This window comes from Cervus canadensis, chromosome 4, assembly GCF_019320065.1.
Source record: "Cervus canadensis isolate Bull #8, Minnesota chromosome 4, ASM1932006v1, whole genome shotgun sequence".
Taxonomy (NCBI): Eukaryota; Metazoa; Chordata; class Mammalia; order Artiodactyla; family Cervidae; genus Cervus; species Cervus canadensis.
The window spans coordinates 17,387,531-17,399,086 of NC_057389.1; the positions used below are offsets into that span (position 1 = coordinate 17,387,531).

Below are 11,556 nucleotides of genomic sequence, written 5' to 3' on the forward strand. Positions count from 1 at the left end.
TTTCTTTCAATTCTTCCAGACTTGTTTACTTTCTTCCTTCTGACTTCTCACCATTTACTCTTTAACCTCTTGCAAGGTGGATTGAGCCACCCCCAATGCTACTTTCTCAGACAAAGATTATATTCTTTTTTGGCAGACCACTTTTCTCACTCTGCTCTAGAGGGAGAGCGACTTACCTAATTAGTAAATTTGGAGTGAGTAAGTGGGCCAACTCAGCTTCCTGCCCCCCTCCTTCTAGCTGTAGAAGGGCCTGTCCACTGAGAGCCATGTTCTCCTGAACCCCGGCCCAGCACTGGCTTGGCTTGTGGCGATGGCCCAGTTTTGTCATTTAGACCGCTAGACTTGGTTTGGCTTTCACCCTAAGCTACTTCCTTCACCCTGGCTTCAGTCAGTAATAAAGGTTGTATTCAAGCCTCTCATCTAAAATTTTGTGCTACTTCTAAACTTGTTTGGAATGCAGGAGAGGAAGGGTATCTCAATTTTGGGGAATTGCTTAGAAATCTAAATAAATACAATAATGTGTGCAAGTGAAAAGTTAAAAGTCCTCCTTTCCTGATCTCACTTTCCAGAGGTTTGGTTGCTCTCTCTCTTTCTTTCCCCACTTTGTAAGGACACAACAAAAAAGGCGGCTGTCTACAAGCGAGAAAGCAGTTCCTCACCAAGAATCAGATCTGCTAGTACTTTGGTCTTGGACTTCCAAGTCTCCAGAACTATGAGAAATAAGTGTTGTTTCTGTCACCCAGGTCATGATATTTTGTTACAGCGGCCTGAGCTGACTTGTTCTTCCTGATGTTTCTATGCATGTACAAATGTGTGTATATGTAAGTATCTAAAATGTTTTTACTTAAATATCATGTAACAAATAAATATATAGCTATATATTTACATTTCTCTGAAACAGATCTTTTTGTTTCATATATCTCCATACTCTCTCTATGTATTTATTTATATACATACACAGTTGTATTTTCCCATTGTAACACACTATATGTTTTGTTCTGCACCTTCCTCTTTTCCCTGAACATCCTCTCATGTCAGTAGAGACCTATCTTATTATTTTTAATGGCTGCATAGCAGTCTGTGGCTTGAATGGTCCTTAAGAAACCATTCTTCAACTGCTGGCCATTTAGCTCATTTCACATTTTTGCAATTATAAGCAGTGCTATAGTGAACAAGGTAGGGTTTTTAATTTGTGTAAACTTGTTAGTTTTTCTGTAGGAAAGATTGTTATAAGTGGACTTGCTGGGTATCTCATAACATTTAATTGATTGATTACAATCAGAGACTCATAGGGCTTGCCTGGTGGCTTAGACAGTAAAGAATCTGCCTGCAATGTGGGAGACCCAGGTTCAATCCCTGGGTAGGGCAGATCCCCTGGAGAAGGGAATGGCAACCCACTCCAGTATTCTTGCCTGGAGAATTCAATGGACGGAGGAGCCTTGCAGGCTACAGTCTGTGGGGTTGCAAAGAGTTGGATACGATTGAGTGATTAACACTACAGAGACTCATAGGTTGGGGAAGAATTCTGAGAGAACTCAGAGTTCATCACACACTGCCAGGAAGGATGTTTTCTTTTCACTCTGATTTTGAAAATTTTAGAGAATGAGAAACAATGCTCTTTATCATGAATGCCTTATAATCACTTGAAATCGACTGTGAAAGAAAAAGTAATAGTTATGATGCCCTGGCTGAGTGAGTTAGAAGTGAAAGACTGACTCCTAAGGTTAAATACCTTGGTGAGCCTGGTTTGCATGCCAATCAAGCATCGCAAGATACAGGATTATCAGAGTTATGTCAGTTGCAGATAGTTGGATCAGTTAACATTCATACAGTAGGGTAGTTAGTATCTTGCAACAGGAGGTTACTTCACTCAGTTTCTGAGACTGCAGGTCTATCCCTTAAGATGGCTCTCAGCTGACCCACTGTCTCTAAGCCTTGCCTCTATCCCTAGGAAGCCGGTGACCTATTGAGAGTCGAGCCAGACTACACGTGAACTTAAATCTGGTTCCACACCTACTCCACAGTGCATCATGCCTGAATGAATAGTTGGGCTGCCCTTCACTTTTGTCTCAAGGCTGTTTCCCTTGCAGAGAGGCACGTGGCAGCTCCTTTACAAGCTGATCTAAAGAAAAGAAAAAGCATGGTGTAATATGACAGAGTTGTGGGATCCTGACCATTTCAGGTAGCCCCCTCTGATGCAGGTAGGATTTGTTTAAAATCTTTGCAACACTGGGATGACCTCTATGGCAAAACTCTGTGTATTATGAACTTGGCCCCCAGAGTGGACATGTGCTTGACTGTCACAGCTTGCACATTTTTCCCACTCAGGGTGCACATGGAAGCATGTCTTCATTAGGAACAAGTGCAGCGTGAGAGGTAAAGACGACCATGTTAAACAGCCAGGAATTTTCACCTAATTGCACATTTGTACAACACTGCAAAAAGGATCAGGCAGCCTGGCTATGTTAGATCATTTCACTGCTCACCAAAGAGATTTGAAATGGACTTTTAATTATTATTGCCGATTTGCTATGGTTATATTCCTTAATATGGACATCTGATTAGGATTAATTTTCTTTAATTGATGGATAGAGCGCTTACACTTGTAGGGTTGCCTTTGTTGATACATATTGGCATATGAACTGTATTGTGGTATTGGCATATGCTATGTATTGTGACTTTTTGCTGGACTACAAATTACAGGCACTTCTTATCTGTTTTAGTTTTGAGGTCATTTTTCCTTCCTTCACCTTTGTGTGGTTTTTCAGATGTGTTCATGGAGATAGAGCAGTGCTAAGTGGCTATTAAACTCTTCCCTATATGCAGTAAAACTCATTAACATGGACCTCACTGAATTTGGAATTTATGATAATAAGGGCTTGAGTTAAAGTTTACTTTTGGATTGTTTCTGAACTAAAGCTTTGCTGAGCTAATAAATAGTGTACATATAATCACAGGGGGATGGCACTCTTACTTTCAAAAGCAGTCTTTCCTAGCACGCTAGAGAAAAGCCTTTGCAGAAGAGGCAATAAGGTAGTGTGGAGATGGTCTAGTACAAAGATTGTGCCACATACTAGCTGTGTGACCTTGAACTTACTTAGCTTCTCTGAGAATCTTTTCCCTCATCTATAAAATGGAGACAGTTATCTAATTTGTGGGGTTGCTGTGAGGGTTAGATTTAATGTAAAGTGCCTGGTGTCCGGTATGTGCTTCATAAGTGGCAGATAATTATTACCAATCTAAAATAATTAGTGAGCTAATTTCACATACTTCTCATTTTTTTAAGTAATGCAGGGTTCCTTGGCACTAAGGCAGAGTTTTGTTAACCTAATCTGAGATATTGCTTTATTATTCTAATTGATTAAAGGAAAACCCCAGCAGATTGGTGTGGTGGTAAAGAACATGAGCTTTGGAGCCAGACAAACTGAGGTGTGAAAGTAATTCTGTCACTCATTAGCTGTGTGGCCTTAGGCAAGTTACTTAATATGTCTCAGGTTTTGTTTTCTAATTTGTAAAAATGGGATGGTAATGCCTGCTCCAGGACTTTTGTAAGGACTCAGTGAGATAATGCTTATAAAGTGTTCAGCCAGTGACTTTCATGTAGTAAACTCTCAAATATCAGCTGTTGCTATTATCACGATTTTTTGGACAGTAGTCCTTATGTAGACTTTTCATGAATTCAGACTTATCTTTTTCAGTCCACTTAATTAATGAACTTCATTTGAGACATAATGTCCATTCTAGATGAAAATTTTAAGTATGTAAGTAAAAAAAGTTATGGAGAAGGAAAATGGCTAAATACGTGGGGTAAAAGCAAAAAATAATATTTTAAAAGTGGGGGCATAAGGTCTCAAGTTAGATTTAAATTATGTCATAGTCACTTTTGTGCATAATCTTTGAATTCTTTGTGAAAGATGTTTTATGTTAGACAGAACTAGAACTTCACATATACCTAGTAGAAAGTGTGGACTGGTGATCAGCTATCATTCATTGGTGAGAGAAGCAGTATGTCCTTGTTCAACTTTATTTCCATCTTCTTGCTTTTCCCTTATGTTTCATAGGCTATGTGGATGAGAAATGTAAGCAGTATAACGTCCTGCAAGGAGCCTATAATCTATCCTCCCCTTAATGACAGGCTTACACAGTTTGTCAGAATCCATCATCTCAACAGATCAGACTGAATTACTTCAATGACTGGCAAACAGTACCACTTGTGGTGAAATGCAAGCAGATAGGGGTGTTTGTGTGTGTGTGTGTGTGTGTGTGTGTTGTGTGTGTGTATGAAGTGCTCTTCAATAGGAGAAATGTATTTTACTGAAAACTCTATCCATGCTATTTTTGTAGAGGCAAGCAACGTTCATCTTCCTTGGGGAAAATAAAATGATTATTTTTTTGGAGATTCTGAATGATTACAATACAAATTCACAACCTTGAATGAGTTTTAAAAATCAGGTATTTTTTGTGCATCATATGCATGCACAATGGAACCTTGTAATAAAAGCTAGAGGAGGTAGAACCAATAATACTCTTGGGGCTATATGCCTTTCACTTTCCAGGGCTGCTCAATTTAAGCAGATACTTTTAGAAAAGGAAAGTCAGTTCATTAAATTGACAACCAATGGTATAACATATAAAAATTTTCACAATACTAAATTCACAAGTCAGAAAGAAAACCTTTTGTCAGACCACGTTTTCTAAGTTTGGGCCAGAAAGTGTGATTGTTATAAGGTACTCCCTGTTGATTAATTGTATTATTTCAGACATTTACTGGAAGTACCTAATGGTTGGTTGTTAAGGTATGACATTATTTGTCTAGATAGCAACAGGAACAGCATAATAACTAATTTTTATTGAATGATTGCTGTATACAGACACTGCTAGGAGGTAGGGATATAGCAGGAAGAAAAAAAAAAAAGACACAGCCTTATGTTGTTAACAGCAACCTATGAAATATGTATAGATAAATAAACAAGTTCATGCCATGCTGTGCTTAGTCATGTCCCAATTCTTTGAGATCCCATGGACTGTAGCCCACCAGGCTCCTCTGTCCATGGGGATTCTCCAAGACAAGAATACTGGAGTGGATTGCCATGCCATCCTCCAGGGGATCTTCCCAGCCCAGGGATCCAACCAGGGTCTCCTGCATTGCAGGTGGATTCTTTACCAGCTGAGCTACCAGGGAAGCCCAAACAAGTTAACAGAGTTTATATAATTTGTCCAAATGTGGATAGCTAGTAAGTGGCAGAGCTCGAATTACAGTGCGGCCTTTGTTGCAGTGGTCTAACCTGCGCTCCACCATGCAGTGACTTAAACAAGCTAGAAGGAGCTCCTTGACACAGTGGGGAGCCATTTCAGCCATATCAGCTTTGGACTGCTTATGCATAGACTGTTGAATAAGGCGGAAGTAAACTTCTCTCTTACTCTTCTGCTAACCCTCGGTGTGAGCCTCATTCATATGTCTGAATATTTTTATAAGCATTTGCTTTAAAGGCATTCCTTAGATGTTGCACCCCTAACTTCTACTCACATCCTACAAGCCATACCTAACTACCAAGAAGACTTGCAAATATAATCTTTATGGTCATAGACCTCTCAAAATTCAGAGGTTCTATTAATAAAGGGGAAAAAGGGAGAATGGATATTACAGGACAAATTGACATTCTCTGTATCATATGATAATTGAGATCATTGTTTCAGAGTTGGACAAGTGACCAATGATCTCATGACTTTGCATCCATTTTCCATTTCTTTCCAAGTAGTTTATCAAGGTTGTATGTATGTATATATATATATACTGTGCATGATATATTTAAATGTTCAAAATACATGAGATATCATGAATATTACATGATTCTACAGTGGCACTTGGTCATCTGTAGGTATTAATTCAAAATTTTACAATAGAACAAGGCCAGTTGCTTTGGTTTTTGGCAGAAAGCCTTGCAAAACCCTCAGAATTTATCTTGCTTGCATTCTTACCCTCACAAAGATCCCACACAGAGGTCTATGTTGTAAGAGTGGTATTTGTTGAGAAATGGCTTTATAGAAATAAAATTACCTTAAACTTTTGAGTGAGGCAGGTATTTCATACATATATCATAAACAACTCTGACCCAGAACTTCAAGCTTTCCTAAAATTCCTGGTCTCTTCTGATAAACTTTAGATATTTACTATAGAAAAATCAACTAATGAGTATTTATTCAGCATATACTTTGTTTAGCAGTTACGTGAGATGGACCCACAGACTTTTATCCGGGTACCTCCTGGGGCTACAGGTGGTGGGAGGAGATGATGATAGGTTAGACCTTCAGTGCATACACAGGTCTTCTTCTTTGTTACCTGGGTGCTGCCCTACCACCGGCCCTCACCTCTCTCCCAAACCTAATGCAGTTTCTGATGAGCTCAGCTATCCATGGGGAGCTGCCTGGAAATACTGTGTCTTGCACACAGATAGTCCTCATTGGTCCCTTTCTCCTGGGTCCAGCTCTTTAGATCCTGTTTCACTAGTGGCTAGATGAGGCAGAAGGGAAAAAAAGAAAGGGAAAATTTAAGTTAGAGCTGGTCTAATTATTCTGGCCTGGGTGTTATCTAGGTGGGTGGAGGTGGTAGTTGGGGAGCACATCTGAAGTGACCTGTTTTGCCTCATCGTCCACATGGAAGTAGAGAGAAGCAGTCCAGAGTGAGAATCCTAAAAGGTAACTGCAAAGAAACCACAGAAGCCTGCAGGTTAGAACTTTGTGTTCTTCTCAATATAGCAAAAGCTCCACCCTCTGTGAAGTTTAGTTGAACCCAGTAACTTGATTCAGTTACCTTGTCTCTTTCTCTCCTTGGCTGTGGGGCTGGGAAGTGGACTGGGGGTAAAGGAGATGGAAGCAGAGCTTTGTTCTCCTGTTAGAAGGTCAACATCAAGTACTGTGGAGGCTCCATCACAACTCTTAAGACACGGCCTTTATCCCAGTTCTCAAAGACTAACAGTCTGGGAAGCTAATGTATATGAAACATGTAGTGAAAACCAAGCACTTAAACTGTGTGATATTGATCATTCCAGAGGAATCCAGATAAGGGATAAGTCAATGTGGATTTGTTTCTTGGGGAAGGCTTCTTAGATCATGCTACTAGTGAGAAGAGGAAAGGAGCTAATTAAGAAGGAAGAAAAGAAGGGGTGAACAAAGACTCAGAATGAGCTTAGAGGTCAGTAGACTTGTATATCTGAAGCACAGACTTCATGTTGGAGACTAGGAAATGAAGTGAAACAGGAAAGTTGAATACTTCAAAAATCAGGCAGGGGTAATCATGTAAGGTTTTTTATTTTTTTCCTTTTTTAAAACTGTCAACCTCATTTTTAATGGAATGAAGTGAAGATAAATTGGCAAGTGACGAATGAATGAATAAAAGATAAATATTGTAAAAACATTTTAGTGTTAGAATTTGTCTAGGCTAGGAAAAGGGGGTTCCTATGCAGGACCTCAGTAACACAGGTTGCCAGGAAGCAGGAGGAAGTGAGGATGAGGTATGTGAGGGTCTGCGAGCCTGGCTTCACTAGGGTTAGCTAGCAGTTCAGTCCTCAGAGACCAGGAGGATGTGATGGTCTTGGGATGGTTTCAGGAAAGGTTCTAGATCTGAGGAAAGCCAATTCAGCAGGAGATTTGGGCAACTAGAGGGTAGATAGCAGGTGAGATAAAAGAGTCAGGAATGGTGGTATCATGGCAGTGGGCAGTCTATTCACAGCTGAATCCCAGCCAGCAACTGGAGTCCTGCAGTAGAATCTGGGGAAAGTTGTATCAGGGTCTTCATCAAGGAGATTTTGAGTTCTGGGAAAGGCACAAAGCCTTGTTGGAAATGGGAAAGCTAGTGCAGAAGCAGTTCTGAAGATTGGGCCAGTGTGTCGGGTTGGTAGGGAAGCCAAAGGAAAAATGATGATGTAGCAGTTTAGCGGGAACTCAGTGCAGTTCAGAGCATTTGTGGCCACAGAGGACTGAGTTGCTTCTCTTTTGCCTACCTGTTGAGGGGCTGAGGTCATAGCTATGCTAAACCTCTTTTTTTTTTTAACTTTTTATTTTGTATTAGGGTATAGCTGATTAACAGTGTTGTGAGAGTTTCAGGTGAATACCGAAGGGACTCAGCCATGCATATACCTGTATCCATGCTCCTCCAAACTCCCCTCCTATCCAGGCTGCCACATGACATTGAGCAGCGTTCCCTGTGCTGTAAAGTAGGTCTTTATTGGTCACCCATTTCAAATATGATGCTGAACCTCTTAGGAGATTCAGGGAGATTTCAGGGCCTTAACTCAGGGATCTTGCAATGAATGGCTGACGTGGAGGCCCAGTGGAAGAAGCATCACTCAGAAGGATTTGAGACGGCAGCAGAGGAGACAGAGGCACAGCCAGGAGGCTGTCATGGTCCAGGCAGAGGAGAACAAGCCTATCAACGCAGGGGAGTTTTAGTAGCAATTCAGAAGAAAAGGGGTCTGCAAGAGACATTTCAGATTAAGAAGTAACAGGCTTCAGTGACAAGTTTGATGTAACAGAGAAGGAAGGACCTGAAATGACTCTTGGTGGATTTTAAATGCTCATGTAGTATGACATTTTTGTGCATGAGCTGAAGTGTGTTTTAAACACATGTGCGATTACTTTTGGCCAATTTTTAGAAACCCAAATAAATAAAATAGTTAACAAATTGCGTGTGTTAAGGCTAAGCTTACTTGCGTGTGGGTCGGCTTTCTATCCCACTGCAGTGGGACATCTCAGAGCAACAGTCGTGTCTGAGCATGTAAGTGAGTAAGAACATTTCTTGCAAAGATGTCTTTCTTTTCGGGTGTAAGATTGTGTTGCTCATATACATGGGCATGGGTATGATTGAGAAGCCTAAGGCGGGACCTACCTGCATCCTCCCAGGCTGTTCTCACCCAGCCTCTGCCGTAGAGCTGATGCTTGACGTGTCCGTGCGTTCTGCTTCCACCCACCTGGTCAGTTCAGAGCTTTGCTGAAGAAAGTGTGTTCCTGCCTGCCCGCGTTGCTTCACAAGGGGCTTCTCTTTGTGTAGCTGTTGTGTCCCAGCCAAACACTTTGGTGCTTCCCTTGGGACACAGATGGGAATGCACTCTTCACGGAGGGGTAGGGCTCCGAACCTCAGGAGAGGTTTTATTGCCGTTTATCAAGGCAAAGAAAAACACGCAGAATCTTTACTTGGGTAGGGAATCTTTGTTTTCAAAATGCACAAATATGTGGTATTTCTGATTTTATTAGGCTTGGATCTGCACCTGGGGGTGGCATGGATTTCAAAGTCATTATTTAAGGTAAGGAAATAAAACTTTAAACAACATTATCACCCTGAAAGATCCTGGCTGTGTTTTTGAAATGTTGAACTAAGTAATTTCAGCAATCAGCAAAAGACCAACCATTGTACTTCTGAAAAGTTGTTCTTTGAAAGGCTTAGATTAATAATTTGTTTCTGTTTTGTTCACAGGTGTACTGTCTGTAGGGTGGAGGTGGACCAAAGACCTGTTTCACCGGATACCGGCTTTAAATCACCTTTCATATTTTCTTGTCGGAAAGACAACTGTTGGAGAGTCTTCTTGTTATCATCAGCAAAAAAATGGAAACAGATCAAGACATTAAGTGGCCAGCAGTTAATGATGCCAGAGTAATGCAAGCTTTGGCAAAGGAATTTTTCAAGACTGTGTGCTTCACCAGCCAGGAATCAGGAAAGGCTGAACTATCCTTTTTGTCTCAGCTGTTTCTTAAATCAATGCAACCCCTCCAAATTAAAGTGAATTGAAACATTCATTGCCTTTTCAACTTAATTGAGTGCTTACTATGTGTGAATCACTGTACAGAATAGGGGATGGAAAATGAGGGAGACAAATAAGATGTGGTCCCTGCCTTGAATGTGTTTACAATTAGTTTCAAGACACGGCTTTTTGGGGGGTTGTTTTCTGCTCCTAAGTATGTCCCTAAAATAGGAAGCAATACTGGAGTGGTAGCCTTTCCCTTCTCCAGGGGATCTTCCCAACCCAGGAATCAAACCCAGGTCTCCCACATTGCAGGCAGATTCTTTACCAGCTGAGCCACAAGGGAAACCCTAAATTTCTTTAATACGAAACAAAACTCTTACTGTGGGTAACTCAGGGCATCTTAATTCCATTTTTTTTTTTTTTTTTGGTCGTCTGATAGTTAGGACCCAATTTATTGATTTAATATACATTCAGTAGACTTTAGAAGTATTAATACATTATAGTTGGAGTAAATTCGAATGAGTCCCTTTCCCCCCTTAGGTGTAGACTGTATATTGGAGAAATGTATTGTGTTCGTACATTTCTTGGGGAGCTGAGAGGTGAATTATACCTGTTGTCTCTATAGGCCTCTGCCTCCCATGCCCTCGGGGCCTGCCATTCTGAGTGCGTTATTAGCATACAGAAGGGAAAGGTTCGGTTCAAACTTGTGGGTGCTGCTCATGGACCCAAGAAAGGGCAAGGAATGTGCAAAACAGACCCAAGCAAAGGCTCTGTATAAGAATTTGGCTATTTCAGTATTCATTGTGTTGTTGTCTGTATTCCATAAGCTGGATGACTATATAACTTTTCCAAAAAGTTATTTCTGACCTGGGAATAGGTCATGATTTTTCCAGTGTTAAGATGCTAATGTGACTGTAGACACACAGTGTCTGTGACACATTTTAGTATGTATGAGCCAGCAATAGACATGTCTTTGTCTTGAGTAACGTCCACATCTGAATTGAAAATGTGCCAGCTTTTTTTTTCTCCAGCATCATCAACAGACTTCTTAATTAAGCTGCCAATACGTGCCATCAATAGCATTGTGTGCTGTGTGTCGAATGAATTGTGTAAGTGCTGTTTCTCTCTATTTAATAAACAGTGTTGCTCCCTGTAAAATGGATTTAAAGTGTTCTTTTAATGGAGCATTCTATCACTCCCTAAAAACTTTGATGAGAATTCTCAAGTCATTCTTCTTTATTTAATTTCTAAAAACTTTTATTTGGTTCCTCAGTAAGGAGTAAACCTAATCTGACCAATGACTCTAATTATATGATTCATCCTTAATACAAGCCTTGTCGCACCCCTGAACTCCTGATGGTGATACTGGTATTTGATGTGTCACTTTCAGTTTGTGTAAACGAATTTCCAGGAAGTCTGAGTTGTGAACTTGTATGGTACTAGACTGTAGATGTTTATTTACTGTTCTGGGAGATCTTCTCGAGGGACCACCTGTGTATTCCTTGTGCCTAGAACAGGGCCTGGTGCATAGATACATGTTCAGTGAATATATGGTGATCAAGGCATGTAACGTAGGTTTTTTTTCACCTGTGACTTGTGAAGCTCTGTAAAGGACAGCGGGGTCTTGCTAACAGAGGATGCACCTCTGTTGGTTTGTAGTTTACAGTCAGTGTACTTAGAATGAGTCCAAACCCGCTGGATGCTTTGTTTACCATCTAGTCCTCTGGTCTCTTAACTGGTGTCTAGGGCTCACCAGTCCAGGTACCGACCTCCTCTCTGCATCCCCTGACCCTCGCCCCAGTCTGCACTGGGTGGGTGG

The 11,556-nt window shown here is 40.8% G+C and overlaps 1 protein-coding gene across 1 annotated transcript in view; it reads left to right on the forward strand.

Annotated features, from left to right (window-relative positions):
* LOC122440807 (protein enabled-like) overlaps positions 1–9,789 on the forward strand; it is a 133,178-nt gene extending 123,389 nt beyond the window's left edge. Inside the window, exons 8-9 of the mRNA XM_043467512.1 lie at positions 9,250–9,299; positions 9,470–9,789. The gene's annotated coding sequence lies outside the window, so the exon portion shown is untranslated. The remainder of the gene's footprint in view (positions 1–9,249; positions 9,300–9,469) is intronic.
* The last annotated feature ends 1,767 nt before the right edge of the window (positions 9,790–11,556 follow it).